Genomic DNA, 15,644 nt, shown 5'->3' with positions numbered 1-15,644 from the left:
TGTCCACATTGGAGGAGGTGATAATACGTAGAACAGCAGTTCCGCATAGCTTGGTTTGCACTTTGAATTTATCGTAAAAATAATAGGCAGAGTGGTGAGATACCTGCTTCTCAATATACCTGCAATGATCTTCTTCCAACTCTTTTATGACCACATCGAAGAAAATGGTAGAGGATCCATGTGCAGCTCTTCCCAACTTGGTTTGTTAGTTGAAACTGACACCTTTCCACAGGCTGCTATAATCTTAGAAGGGGTACATCCCTTCGATCCCTGTCACCCCTATGATTAATATTTATTTTTAAAAAATACTGGAAATGTTACTCTTCCAGTATCTTGTATGGTTAACCACCAGCCACCTGCAGTATCCTATATGCTGTTCTTTGGATTTACCATGTGTGACCAAGCAGCAAAGGAACTGTCATCTGAAGGACAAATAACTTAATTCCTTATATGGTGCCATTTAACTGTCTTCTGTCAAAATGCTGCACAGTCAGTCTCTCCCATTAAAGCTTTGATTCAGCTCTTTAATCCTCACTCCCACTTAAAATGAGGACAATGTACATGTGATTGCACTAGGTATCATGCATCTGTTGGTATCATACAACCTTTAGCTCTTCCTGTCTTTCTTCCTCTGTTATTTTAACAACAGCAAATGGGTCATGTGATAGATGAGTCTGAGAACTCTGACAGGAGGTTCAGATGGAATTCTACAGCTGAGGGTGTCAGTTGAAAGTGACAGTTGGTTCAGTGAAGTATAGTGAAGTAGCAGAATGAGAGGATCAGGAAGTAGCCTGATATAGGGAAGTGGGACGAAGAGTCCTTCCATGAAGGTAATAGTTCCTATTAAAAGGCAAGTGTTTAAGTGTTTAAGAAAGAAAACTGGAAGTTGTATGTATGTTCCTAGCATCAGAAATTTAACTACTTTTAGGGAAAAAAAAGTTTATGCCTGTTTATTTAAGCAGTGACTACCAAGGACTCTTCCTCCACAATTTTATACATATGTCTGTATAACAAAGCAACTACCTTATTGTGACAAGCTATTGTTTACCTCTTACCTGTTGCCTGTTCACCTCTCAGGTTCTAAATCTGACACCTACCCGACCATTTCCCCAGAGAAGTGAAATAAAACAGTTTGTTTGTTTTGAATTAACATTAACATTTGAATTAACAAATGAAGGATTTTTGTTGATTCTTCAGTTTCCTAGGCTGAGTCAGTTTATATATATATTTAAACAACTGAATGAGTCAGACAATGAAACAAAAAAGGAAAGGGACTGTTTATTCAAGAAAAAAGGAAGTTGGCAGAATGGTTGTAGTCATATTCTCATTCTAGCTAAATAAAGGTTATAAACTGTTTGGAATAGGTACCTATATTTTATTATTCTGAAATATGTAGTATGTACATGCGTGGTATCATCAAAATAATTTTAGCAGGGTTAATTGTTCCCACTATGATTGTTGTTGTTAGGTGCGAAGTCGTGTCCGACCCATCGTGACCCCGTGGACAATCATCTTCCAGGCCTTCCTGTCCTCTACCATTCCCCGGAGTCCATTTAAGTTTGCACCCACTATGATTACTGGGGTGTTTTCCTGGCTGCATTAGTATATCCTGAATGTATAATTAGAAATTATATCATGGATTAGATTATGGAGCTCACACCCAGACCCATTTAAATCCTGTATTTTATATTTCAGCACTTTTCTATGTAGAACTGGGTTTTCTTTTTAGCAACCAGAGATTTGGAGAATCTTGATTCTACAAGTAATATAGTCTGGTGTATTTTGTACTGACATATTGGTTACTTCTTCTATACTACCTTGAGCCATCTTGGCATAGTGGGTAGGAGTAGTGGCTTCTAATCTGAAGAACCAGGCTTGATTCCACATTCTTCCACATGCAGCCAGCTAGGTTACCTTGGGCCAGTCATGGTTTTCAGAGCCTTAACTACCTCACAGGGTATCTGTTGTGTGAGAGGAAGGGTAAGCACTTGTAAGTCACCTTGAGACTCCTTCAGGTAGTAAAAAGTAGGAACCAAGAAACCCAGCTCTCAGCTCTAATTTTTTTTTAATTTCTAGCTTCATTGAAATTATAAACTAGAAATAGTCATATTTATCTCATGCCAAGTACTGAGGAAGAGTTTTTACAAATCTTTATGGATTAGGTAACTCATAGCTTGACAAACATTTATTTTTGCTCTAATTTTTATTTAGAATGACAGAGTTGCAAAGGAACAAAAAGAACATGGAGACCAATTCGTCCTTTCCCAGTGCAAGGTTATCTATCACATATGTTACAATTTACAACACACTTTTAAAGCAAGCAGTTATCGTTCCTCCCAGATTATCATGTGACTATGCAGGGTATATGCAACTTCTTACATGGTGTTTAAAGACTTTGGAATCTTTGGAATTATGGTAGCCACATGAAGTAGTAAGGAAACAGGTCAACAAAACCAGAATGATACCAAGGGATAACCTGCTACAAGAGAGGCCCAAACTAAACAACAGAACACCACTGGTGTTGGCCACTCAAGCCAGCTCAACATATTGTTAATGACCTTAATGATACTCCTCTCTCACAGGTACTGGGAGGCAAAACTTTCCCTGCTCACAGACAGCCTCTTTCTTTGCAATATCCCTCCTACCTTCTGATTTGGGATATAAATACTCAAGGGTCTCAACTCCAACTTGTATTTGATGAAGAGAGCTTTGACTCTCAAAAGTTTATACCCTGAAAATATTGTGGCCAACAAAGTGCTACTGGATGCAAATTTAGCGATAGCCCCAATGCAATGGAAGTCTTACTAGCAAGAGGTAGATTCAAGCCTCAGTGGTACCAATATTGAGAAACCTAGGAAGCTGAAAGGGAAGATTAATCTGCTGAGGACCAAGTTAGAAAGTCAGAGGTCATGTGGTTCTGAAGAACAGGTGGACAAGGACGGCTTCATGACGGAGCCAATAATCTCAGCAAACTGAATGTACCATCACAGACCAACAAACCCTGTGGGAGGCAGAGATCCAGACAACAGGTGGTCAAGAACATTTGCTTCAAAGGTATTCACTAGCTCTGATAAAGGATCTTAATGAAAACCATCCAAATGATTTCCTAGTGAATCAGAAAGTTTCCACACATTCACAGCTGAAGCCACTGAGTGACTTTACTGTAATATAGTTAATTTTCTCCCTCAAAGTGCTAAATATATACTCATTTTACATATCTACTTGAGCGGAGAGCTATTTCCCTTTGTTGCCAGCTGTTAAGAGCCTGTGCTGTGGAGCTCTCTCTCTTGGCCCTTTTCTCCTCTAATGGTGCTCCTTCCACAAAACCACTGCCTTTGGTATCCCAAGAAGCAATTTCAGTCCTATCTTAAAGGTACATCTGTGGAAAAGATAATGCCTCTCATTTTCTCATGAGACTTGTTTCCTAGTAGGCATTATTAGAATATTTCTGTTCAGCTTTTCTCCCTGAGAAAGACCCAAAGTGGCTTTCTGAGATTATTATTATTATTATTATTAGATTTATTTCCCGCCTCTCCCGATAGGCTCAAGACGGGTCACAACAACTAATCCCATTAAAATTCCCATTAAAACATCAATCTACTAACATGACGGCTAAAAATCCCATCCCTCCCCCAATTATCAAAGAGGTGAAGAGGAAAGGATAGGGGAGTAGCGTACATTCCAACTCCTAGGGGGGGAGCGATGTCCCTGATTTGCTGACCCCAGCCTCAACCATAGACCTGGTGGAAGAGCTCCATTTTACAGGCCCTGCGGAAAGCTGACAAATCCCGCAGATGACTCTCCTCACCTCCAGTTTATCCACATGTCAACAGCTTCCAGGGCAGGTAGGATAAGGTGGTAGTGGCTGGTAGTGGACCCAGGGCTATCTAGTGAGTTTTCACAGCAGAGCAGGGATTCAGACCCAGTTAAGCTGGATCATAGTCCTACCTGCCCTAATCAATATCCCACAGCAAGACTCATGCATAGTCAGCAGAGAAGAGGCACTGACTCTGGGGTCACGTTGCTAAATATATTTATTTACTTTATTTATATTCTTCCATTCTCCTTGACACTCAAGGTAGATACACATTGAAAGCCAATGCAAACAACGGAATAAGACAATTTGATAGGCCAAATAACAGGACTAGACTACAGAAACTTGAAACAAAACATAGGTCATCTCTGGAATGCAGCCTTTAGGTATTAAGCCAGTAAGAGGAAAAGGATGTATCCAGAAGAACATTTTTGGACTACTTGAGTAGTGACACTTGGGTTTGGCCATAGCAACTACATAAACATCTGTAAGACGAACAAAGTTTATTTAAGGCTTGAGCTTTCGTGTGCACGCTCACTTCTTCAGACATTGTATCTGAAGAAGTGTGCATGCACATGAAAGCTCACACCTCGAATAAAACTCTGTTGGTCTTAAAGATGCCACTGGACTCCAAATTTGTTCTGCTGCTTCAGACCAACACGGCTACACACTTGAATCTATCACCACCGGATGTCTGTCTGTCCGTCCGTCCGTCCGTCTGTCCGTCCACCTGTCTGTCTGTCCATCTGTCCACCCATCCGTCCATCCATCTTTACACAAGCCTTCTTCCAGGAAGCTCAGGGCAGCATACATAGTTCTTCTTCCATTAGGATTCTGCAGCATATGGATGGGCCCCTCAGCCAATTGCTGTCATGGTGTCTTGATCCTGTCTGGTGAATATGAAGCCTTCCTGCTACAGTGCCCGCCCCTCCCCCAATGCTATCTGTTCACTGCTGCCTCTCCCCCTGCAGGCAACTCAGTCAGTGGAGCGGCCACTGTGGATACCAGAGCTGGTGATGAAGCTGGGCCGCATGCCAAGTTGGTAACCATGGGCCTAATTGCAAGGAATAGCTTTTGGCCACCTTGAGTGCTTGGTGACTGTCCCTGGTGGCATGGACAGGCAGCAGGTAATCATTGAAGGGCTGCTCACAGGCATGTTGGCAGCTCTCCAAAGCTTTCCAGTAACCCCACCTCTACAGGCTCACTCCCACTCCACCAGAGGTGGTAACTATAGAATCATAGAATCATAGAGTTGGAAGGGGCCATACAGGCCATCTAGTCCAACCTCCTGCTCAACGCAGGATCAGCCCTAAGCATCCTAAAGCATCCAAGAAAAGTGTGTATCCAACCTTTGCTTGAAGACTGCCAGTGAGGGGGAGCTCACCACCTCCTTAGGCAGCCTATTCCACTGCTGAACTACTACTGAACTTCCACTGAACCGGGGCCTCCAGGGGGAACTTCCAGGGCTGGGCTTGCCAAAATGCCCATGAAGCTGGAAGCCACCCCTGCTGTGTATTGCTGAGCCCTCCTGGTAGTCCCCATGTTCCTAGGTTGGCATGTGTGGAAGCCTGGGCTTAGAGGGCAAGAATAGGTCTATCGAAACAGTTCAGGTAGATGAAAATCCTTAGAGAAAAGGTGGGAAAGAGAATGTGTGAGGTGTTCAGTGGAAAGCCTGAGTTGATTCCATCTCATTACCGTTGCTGCTTCTGATAAAGTGACACACAGAGTGGCTTTTAAAGCAAAACTATTAAAAGAAATAGTAGTGATCCAGGGGGGAGACCTGTGCTTACAGCATGTTAATAGCATCCACTATCCAAATCTCTGAATTACACATTTCCTTGTGCAATGAAGCTAGAATATGTTTCTGGGCTAAACACATTTTGCTATGAATGCATAAAACGGGAGTGAAGTGTAAGGTTCAAAACTCAGTGGTCAATGCGCCTACCGTCCAAGGAATATAGCTGAATAATGACATATTGTAACTTTCCATCTGGTGAGGTACTTTTCCATGCATGGAGGATGCACATTTTTAAAATCTAATTTATCATCACAACAACCCTGTGAGAAGAGTTGCACTGAGCAACCTTTGCCTGTGGAAGGTCCCAAATGCTTGTGTTCAACTTGGAGACCACCCAGAAAGCAATCATAAGCAGTACTCATACCATACACATTAGGCGATGCAGTTTTAGCGCACTTTAGAAGTTGCAAAAACACACTGAAAGCTGCAAAAGCTCACTGTGTACAGAATAGGAATAGCACTACTCAGAAACCTATTCTTAAAAAGATATTGCCTTTTGGAAATTTTGCGTCTCAGTCTAAACTCAACTCTCCAGCCATGACTTCAAAACTGCAGGTTTTCCCCCTAAGACATTCCCATTAATCATGCGCAGGATAGCTGATATATTCCAAGAAAGTTATTCTAGCATGAAACTGTAATAACCTCCTTCCTCAAGAAAAATTACTCAGGAAGGTTGGTAGTTAATTTCACCCACTCCTTTAATTTCCTGTCCCGATCCTGGAAACAATAACACCATGGTTACAAGCCTATGCACATTTGCTTGGAAGTTGTTCCCACTGATTTCAGTAGAACATTTCTGAGTAGGCTTGAGCTGCTGATGTTTAGTCATATGGAGAACTTAAGCAGTTCTTCCCCTGCCAACAGGTGCTGTCCTGTTGAAATTCCTTGTCATTTGTTTTCCATCCTCCTTTGGTAGTTAAAAATAATCACAACCTTTTCTCCAAAGATACAGGAAAGAAACAAGCATTGGGTAAGCCTAGCCATTCTGAGAGCAAAAGAAAAATAAATATAGATAGAACGCAAGCTTATAAAGCTTTTATGTAATGCCAGCAATTTCCCCTTCCTGTTCTGGAAAAAGGAGGGGTAAGAATATGGGATGTTGGCTGGGATTTGCTCTTTCAATAGGCTGAGTCAAATGCCATCAAATTACAAAGAGCCGCACAGAGATCTAAAGGACACATAATGACAATGTTCTGTCATTCTTCTCTGGGGCTCAACGGCTAGAGGGAAGAAGGAAAAGGATTGTATTAGGGTTCAGATAGGACTTTGATAGCAGCTATTAACTGAGATTTAAGGGCTATTTTTAAACTTCAAAACACAGGTGCAACTCTAAGCACACATCCACAGGCAAGAGCTTGGATGTTTCCATTTTCTCTCGCACAGCACCTGGGACAACACCTGCTGTGTCGGCTGAAGCGATAAATGCAGATGACATGGGGGGAGGGGTTTTCTTCCGGTCCAACATGGCATGACAAATAGCCACATAGCATCACTCCTGGCCAGCACAAAAACCTGTTATTTGCATCTCCTTCTTTATGCATTTTTCCCCTGAGTCAGAGAGCAGGACAACAAAAGGAACTGCAGCAGAAACAATATATTAATAGGATGGAGGAAACAATGAAGCCACCTTCTCTTGAGCATTTCACAGAAGGTGTGACGACCTCATTAGATTATTTTATTTCATTAAACATTTCCTCTTTTAACTTCATCAGCAGATTTCAGAACAAGTACTGGGGCCTTCAAGAATGCTTTAGGATGCTTTGGGCTGATCCTGCATTGAGCAGGGGGTTGGACTAGATGGCCTGTATGGCCCCTTCCAACTCTATGATTCTGTGATTCTGTGAACCCTCCAATAGGAGAGAATAGATTTCTTCCATTTCTGTACTGTTCTGAATGTTAGTTCCCTGTGCTGTGTTCCAGTTCTTCTTAATTCCAGTGTAAACATGGGGATTCCTAATCTCAAGTATAGAACTGGATGCTGCATGCATTGCCACAGCATTCAATTCCTTCCACTCATTTGTTCCTCTGGATTACTAATGCTACTGTAAACAGCAACCTTGATCATAGAATCGTAGAGTTGGAAGGGACCTCCAGGGTCATCTAGTCCAACACCTCCTTCAGAATGTAGGAAATTCACAACTACCTGTCCACCCACAGTGACCCCATTTCCATGGCCCAATGATGCCTCCTCCTCAAAACCAGAATCCCTGGCCAGTCTGGCCTGGAAGAAATTCACCTCCTGATATGAATGTATGTGTGACTGCAGCAAGTTTTGTGGGGTGCTGTGAAGATATGCACTTATGTTTTCATGTACTGATGAAACCGTATACAACAAAAACTTCCATACAAATCTAAGTCTTTGATTTTTTAAATTTTCTTTTTGCCTCATTGAGGACATATACATCAAGAACAGTAAAGGTTCGGAAGATCTGAAGTGACCAAAGAGTGTGGCAAATGACAAATGCACAACACTCTCTGCAGAGTCTAGAAATAAAAGAAGATGGAAGCATGGAGAATCCTTAATGCATCATTTCTGCTTCACAACCAAGACATGCTAATCTGGGACTCTCCTTCCCCAATATTTTGTCCTTTTGAATTCTTTGATGGTGGACCTAAAATGAATGCTGATAGTTAAATTTTCTGGACTGTTTTTGAGCCATTTGGTCTATGTTTTTCTCTGTTTTTATTGTTGATCTTCTTGCTTTTTGCTTACTGTGTTTTAATATTCAGCACTTGATTGTTTAAAAGCTGCCTCTGGAATAAATGCCTAGTGCAGGTAAATTGCTGGGAGAGTAGAATCCTTACCTTGGAGATAGCCCCTAATCTCCCCAATCCTGCCCTCTCTTGACCTAATCAGGAAAAAGGAGAGTGTTTATATTGCCCAGTGTTTTCCCCATCTTTCTTTCTCTCTCTTTCTTATTGCCTCTCTCTTTGGCTAGCAGGGAGCAATTGAATGTCCTTCTGTCCTCCTACCAACTAACCTTGAGTGATTGATGGATTGTTAAACAGTGGGCATGCCTCTTCTCCAATTTCCCAGGTCTCAATCAGGATTGATGTCTCCATTGCTGCAGGAATGAGGATACCTCTGGCCTGCATAGCCACTTTGGATGAGCTGGAGCAACAGCAGCATGTACTGGTTCTCTTCCCATTTGCAGCTCTGGGGGGGCCTGCAATGATGTTATGGTGATGCATCTTTTGACTTTCTAGGCAGCCATGGTTGTTCTGCCTTTTGCTGACCTTGTTCTCGCCAGATGTTTCTAGCATCCTTTGGTAAGCATAGTGAGGCACTATATACAGACTGTAGAGTATGCATATTTTGAAAGACTTTATCACAATTGAGGAAAAGTATAGATTTTTATGCTTTAATGGAAATACCTGTGATATGATTATAATAACAGAAAACAAGTAACTGTAATCAGAAATACTTATGATATTACCCTCAATTGACAACCTTTCTCATAAGCAGAGAATCTCACATTTTGAATGCCAAAAAAAAACTTTATTGAATGCTTTCAGTTACATTGGAAAACTGTCTTGTTATTAGTATAATAATCCAAAATTCATGGATGTTGAGAGTTCTACATGTGCCTGGGGCTCTGACTCAGATTGGGACTATAGTGTGCTAGGCAGGGACTCTATACACACACACACACACATACTTAGGAGCTCATTCATGGAACTCTCTATGTCTTTTATATAAACATTTGAAGCTGCCCTGTATAGCCATACCATTGGCCCATCTATCTCAGCACTGTCTGTTATGACTGGTGGAAGCTCTCTGAGAGAAAGGTATTTGCCAGTACCATTTATTCTGAGATCCTTTAGGTGGAGATAGAAACTAGGAACTCCATCCAATGCCCATATTCTACCAACAGTCCTAAGTAGGCCTATTCAAATTCCTACTCAGGTCTGTTTAGGGTGGCTTACACATGGGAAGGGGTTCTTAGGCTTGCACAATCACCTCTCTTACCATCATAAAATGAAAGAGAGGAAAAAATAAGAGCCAGTTATCTAGAAAAGTGGTACTCACTCAAGGGCTTAAAGAGAGCTACATTTGCAGTCACCATATACCAAAAGAGCCACATGACTACTGTATGTGCTGCACACCATATATAGCTATAAAAGGTAAAGGTAATGGAGTCCCCTGTGCAAGCACCGAGTCATGTCTGACCCTTGGGGTGACGCCCTCTAGCGTTTTCATGGCAGACTTAATACGGGGTGGTTTGCCAGTGCCTTCCCCAGATTACCGTTTACCCCCCAGCAAGCTGGGTACTCATTTTACCAACCTCGGAAGGATGGAAGGCTGAGTCAACCTTGAGCCGGCTGCTGGGATTGAACTCCCAGCCTCATGGACAGAGCTTTCAGGCTGCATGTCTGCTGCCTTACCACTCTGTGCCACAAGAAGCTCATATATAGCTATAGATATGGCCAAATAAAAATGTCAGTGCAACACAACTTAATTCCATCTGCCTATTTGCTACATAGAAAGCAAATCTCGGAAACCAAAACCAGAAGACGAGGTGGGGGTGGGATATGAAAAAGCTACATGTGGCAAATCACACAGGATGTACCCTTGATCTATGGAACTCTCTGTTTTGCAGCCTCTTGCCTGATTGCTTGATAAATGGTACTATTCAGAGCTGGATAGATGCTGGAAAAGTCAGGGATAACTGACTGTGTAAACTAGCTCTGAATAATTTGGTCTCATAAATGAGGGATCATTCTTTTGACAATTTGTTTCTACAAATCGGGTCACCTGCTTTGACTATGTAGAGTTCACATCATACAAAAGGATTAAACTTCATCATATTCACCAGTAAATATTACAACATCTTTATAAATGGGAGCCATCGATGAAGAGGCAATCCATGGCCAGCAGAAGTCAGAGATAACAAAAAGGATGCAAGAAAGGCAGGGAATAAGAAAACAGGGATTTGTCATGCAGAAATGCTTGTAAGGGAGGTCACACAAGCCACCAAAATCCTTTAGGGAGCAACAATTCAGAAAGAACAAATCTAAAGTGAAATTGCAGGGCAAAAGAGACACCAAAAGAGCCAATGAATTTGTGTATGTGTTGTTCTAGTGCATCTCATCACCAAGGTGACAATGTAACAAATCTCTGTGGCCTGTTCCATATCTGGAGGAGAGACACATGTTATTTTTGTGTCAATTGTGTTTGAAAGAATATGATCCTTTGTATTTTCCATTTGTTTTCATTATTCCTTCCACCTCTTCCTCCTACCTCCCATACTGGTTTTAGCTATGGCTGCTGCAATCAGGCAAGCTCAGAGAGGCTCATGTGAGCACAGGGAGGATGCAGTTTGAATGGATAATAAGGAAACAGATGCTTCTCTCCATGCCTTCTCACAAGCTTTTATGTCAGGTATACTCTGACATACTCTGACACCCCAGGGTGTCAGGGAGCACTATGTGTTGGTCAGGATGGAAAGAGCATTTGGAGAGGCAGAGGGTGAGAGATTCACTTCCTGATAATGTCTACATCAAGGACTCCCAACCAGGGGTCCATGGGAATTCTGAAGCAGGTCCATGGGAGCTCTGAGGTGGTGTGGTATGGGAGGGATCCAGGCTGTCTTCTCAGCTCCTGGCCTTCTTTCCAGCCTACGTGAGGCAGAGCCACCATAGTAGAAGTAAAGGTGGGGAGAGGGAGCAAAAGGAGGGCTAAGAGTGTGGGCAGTGATGTCACTTCCAGGAGCAAGGTATGGGGTGTGACCAGCTGTCATCACTTCCTGGGCTCCTTGAAGTCTGAAAAATTATTTCATGGGCTCCTCCACAGTCAAAAGGTTCAAAAAGGCCGGTCTACACATTCATGGCTGTGCAATAATCCTCCATGCCTGCTACTGCTTTTTACAATAGCAGGTTTCTTATAGGGTTATAAACTTCTATGGTTATAAACATCTCTAAATCAACCATGTGGTCCTAAGCAGAGTTATACATTTCAATAGATGTTGAAGAGTGTAACTATGATTGGGATTATTGCACTGTTGGATTTGCAAGTCAGAGAGGATAGTACTAATACTGTTTTGGAGAATTACTTTGTTAAAAAATAGTTTGGGTAAGAAATACTTTGGCCAAAGATTTGGTCTAAGGACAGTACATTGAATCTAAGCTAATGTAAATCTGGTCAATGAGTAGCTGAGAGTTCTCCTTTGAATTTGTGTATATTGCCTTGAGTCCTAAGATGGCAAAAAGGCAGGATGTAAAAGTAATAAGAAATGCCATATAATGAAATGATACATGTTTATATGTTCACCCCCCCCCCAGGGAACCTTGCACATTAAAAGTTTACTTGAATGGACATCACTGATCAATCAATAAATCAATTAAAAAGCCTTACAGGGATAAAGTGGAGTCAAGATCCTTATACAATTAAAGATTCTCCTATTGGGGATGTCCCAAGTGATCAGCTGTGGTCAGCTCAAAGACCCAAAAGAATTCTGAATTTTTCCCTCAGCATTTCAGATTAACTGACAAAATACGAAGACCCTTCTATTCTTCTTACCTGAGCAAAGCCCCTGTGGACCACAGGACGCTCTCAATTTCTTCCTTTTCCTTCTTACAATTTCATTGTGTCCTTATCTCTGAATTGAATGGTGATGAACTGTCATCACCATAGCAACAGATGTTGATTTTCCATTTCCCTAGCAACCTGATGCAGGCAGATGTAAAATGTTTTCTTGCAGCAGATGGGCTTCAGCATAGGATTTGGTATCAGAATCACACAGAAGCCTAGAATCATAAAGCTGGAAGGTGCCATACAGGCCATCAAGTCCAACCTTCTAACCCCAAAGGGCCATCCGGTCCAGCCCCTCCACACCCCAACTTCTCAGGGACTTAAAAATCACACATTCCTGACAGGTGCTCATCCATTCCCCTCCTAAAAGCTTCCAAAGAAGGAGACTCCACCACCCTCCAAGGCAGCATATTCCATCTGCAAACAGGAAATGTTTTCTAATATTTAAGTGAAACCTGTCAGTGGCTGCAGACCATGAGGCCATTGGCTAAATGGCTGGAAGGCAGCTGTCACCCCAGACTTACCTCGAAACTGGCCCACAGATGGTGAGTTCCATGAGAAGGAAGCCTGACAGCCTGGCTTGCTTCAGTGGCAGCTTCTCCCTCCTCCTGCTGGACTGGATGTCCATGAAGCTGGCCTATCATCCTGGGCCCATCAGAGGTCTCTGCATCTCTGCATCGCATCTGTACCAGGCTCTCCCAGGTAGGCTCCAACCTCTGGGCCACTTCTAGGAGATTTCCAAGGAGACCATAGCCACAACAGAGACAACTGCAGTGAAGATGACCTCATCTGACCGGGCTTTCAAGTGAGCAGGATGTCTGGGCTTCCTTCTCACCATCTGCAGACTTGACTGAAGTCAATGTGGGCTGACGGCTACCTTCCATCCCCATAGATGCAGTGGGAGAGGGAAGAAGGTTCCATCCAGGCTCAGCAAGGCCCATTGCCAAGGCCACTATCCTCCTCCTTGTCCTCTTTGCTCTGTTGGATGGATGCTGCTCTGCACAGGAGCAGTGGGCGGAGTGGTTCGGTGGGGTCCAACGCAACATCACTTCCCTGAAGGCTTCCGTTGCAGTTGTCCCTAGGCCATGGCTTCAGATGTTTCCACATCAACAAAATGTAGTCCTCAGAACACTGTGTGGGAGGCAGTAGTTATGCCTGAAGATGAAAAGGGCAGCAAGATTTTAAAAGAGCTATTCATTTTGCCATTCATTTCCAGGCCATGAACCAATTAAAATGTGCAGTTGATTAATCTTCTATATTTTAATTAATCATTTAATCAATTAATTAATTGCATATAAATTTGCATAAATGTCTTTCTCGGGCCCAGGAACCTTTTAAAGCTATGAAATGAAGTGTATGAAAACTAACAACCAGCTAAGCAAAAGCTAACAGTCATTGATGGAAGAGAAAGCTCTCATTAATTTTCTTTTTTTTAATTCCCTACTATGCTAAGAACCAAATTAGCCATAAAGAAATGTGCCCTTAACTCTAAAAAATTAAAATTTGTCATTGTTAGTTAAAAGAGGCATTCAACAACTAATCAGTTAAGTTTCAGTTGATTAATTTACTGATTTTACCGCAGCCTTAGAAAAAATTATTTGAGCAGAAAAACACATTTTGAGGGCAGTGAGACCTTTAATTTACCTAAATAGACCCCTCCAGCTTCAATTTCCTTCCACAGAGATGTATCAGAGTCCAGATGAATAATCTTTTGTCACAGCTCATGCACTGCTGCATAGAGTGCTTCCTTGATACCATCATGAAAGACCTCTCAAGGAAAGATGGAAGGCAAGTCTATGCAGGTGATGCAATACAGTCCATGTAGTAATATAACGAACATATGAACATGTGAAGCTGATGGACCATTGATCCACGAAGGTCAACACTGTCTACTCTGACTGGCAGCAACATTCTGTGATCTTGGGCTGAAGTCTTTCATATCATCTTTTAATTGGATTTGTGAAAGACCACTGCAAAAGAGAGACCGAGAAAACTAACTCCGCAAGCCCCCCCCCCCCCTCTTCAGGAAGGCACCTTTGAGCTGTTGAGCCATGCAAGTCCAGGAGGCAACAGTAGCTGTAAGCAATGTTGGTTGCCTTCTCATTTGCTGAGGGCAGCTGGGAACTCTCTAAGCCCCAGTAGTTCACTAAAAGCTTCGTCAGCTGCTTGGGTGACTTTGGGCCGAGAACCAGGCCAGGCACATGGGTGGGGCTGGTTGCTGCTTTCCAGCAAAGTGGCATTTCTGTCAAAAAGCTTCACTGGGGAGGGAACTAACCTATGGGAGAGTGCTTCTGTCCTGGTTTTTCTGTGTTATCTTTGCCAAACTCCTTTAGAAGAAGAGGAGGAGGATTGCTAAAAAGACATGCAGGCTTGTGGCTTGGCTGTCTTGCAGTTTTCCAAATGTGTCTATAATGCAGGGTGAGTGCTGGTAAAGGAGCCCCTTCCCCTAGTCCAGTGTGAAGCCCTGTGTGAGCTGTGAAATTCACAGTCCTTCTTGACAGGCTCAAAATCTCAGTTCCTCCGAGGCTGCTTCCCAGGCGGGCCCCTTTGTCTCGAATTGTACAGCTGGTATTCTGTAGGCAAAAATCACTGACTTTGTGGTGCTTCTCAAAATAGAGAAGAGCCTGGAAGAGTTGGGAATGAAACCTGCTTGTTTACAGCCAACAGGGCAGGCATTCTGGGATGAATGCTTTCATTCTTTCCTGTCTAATAGCCTTGCTTTCCGATTCATTCACAGAATGCCAGGGTAAGTCCATTTCCCCATTGAATGTGACAATGGAGTTGTTGGGGGTGGAGACAGAGTTCCATTTTTGGAGGACAGGATATTTTTAGAAAGTCGGCACATGTTGCTGCTGTTTTTATATAGAGGATGAAAGGGTGTAATAGGTCTACTTCCGAATTGCCCCCTTTGTTTCCGTCTGATTGATTTCCTGGAATTCTGACATAAGTGGCAATAAGCAGCGCCTGTGTAATTCAATGGAGCAATAAGGACAAGGACCGATGCCTGAACTGGGGGCAGATTTCTTAGTAAACTCCTCCATTTCCGGCTTATGTATATTTCAGGTGATTAGCCATGGCCATCTGGCAGCCTGCTTTGTCCCCATTTGGTGAAACAACACTGAGACAAATCCCGCTTTTTCGAGTTGTTTTGTTTTTCCTATTTCATTAGGCAGCAGAATCTGAGAACTATCCAAGTGCTGTGAAGTACAGAGCCAATTTATTAGAACAATATCTGACCTTGTATAACTTAAAAGCTTAAAGAGTGTCAAACCTAATTACTCCAATGTGAGAACACAGGTGTGTTTCATTGGGCACTTCTTTGCTGCTCTGCCTGGCTTCCCAAGCCCAGCCTGCTCACCAACAAGAAGGGTTGCCAGCTCTGGATTTGGAAACTACCTGGAGATATTGGGGGTGAAGTCTGAAGAGGGCGGGGTTTGGGGAGGGGAGGCACTTCAGTGGCCCATTATGCCATAGATGCCAACATCCGAAGCATCCGTTTT

The 15,644-nt window shown here is 42.8% G+C and overlaps 1 long non-coding RNA gene across 2 annotated transcripts in view; it reads left to right on the top strand.

Moving 5' to 3' along the window:
* Positions 1 to 550: 550 nt before the first annotated feature.
* Positions 551 to 15,644, top strand: part of LOC143839218 (uncharacterized) — a 121,154-nt gene continuing 106,060 nt past the window's right edge. The window contains exons 1-3 of one of the 2 annotated variants that reach the window (XR_013231675.1): positions 551 to 830; positions 2,212 to 2,274; positions 8,650 to 9,271. This is a non-coding gene — a long non-coding RNA (uncharacterized LOC143839218). Of the gene's footprint in view, positions 831 to 2,211; positions 2,275 to 8,649; positions 9,272 to 15,644 lie in introns of those variants that run through there. The other variant, XR_013231674.1, reaches the window with a different exon arrangement.

This window comes from Paroedura picta, chromosome 1 (assembly GCF_049243985.1).
Source record: "Paroedura picta isolate Pp20150507F chromosome 1, Ppicta_v3.0, whole genome shotgun sequence".
NCBI classification, from domain to species: Eukaryota; Metazoa; Chordata; class Lepidosauria; order Squamata; family Gekkonidae; genus Paroedura; species Paroedura picta.
Note: the sequence above shows the minus strand (reverse complement) of the source record. Positions and strands in the feature narration are given on the sequence as shown.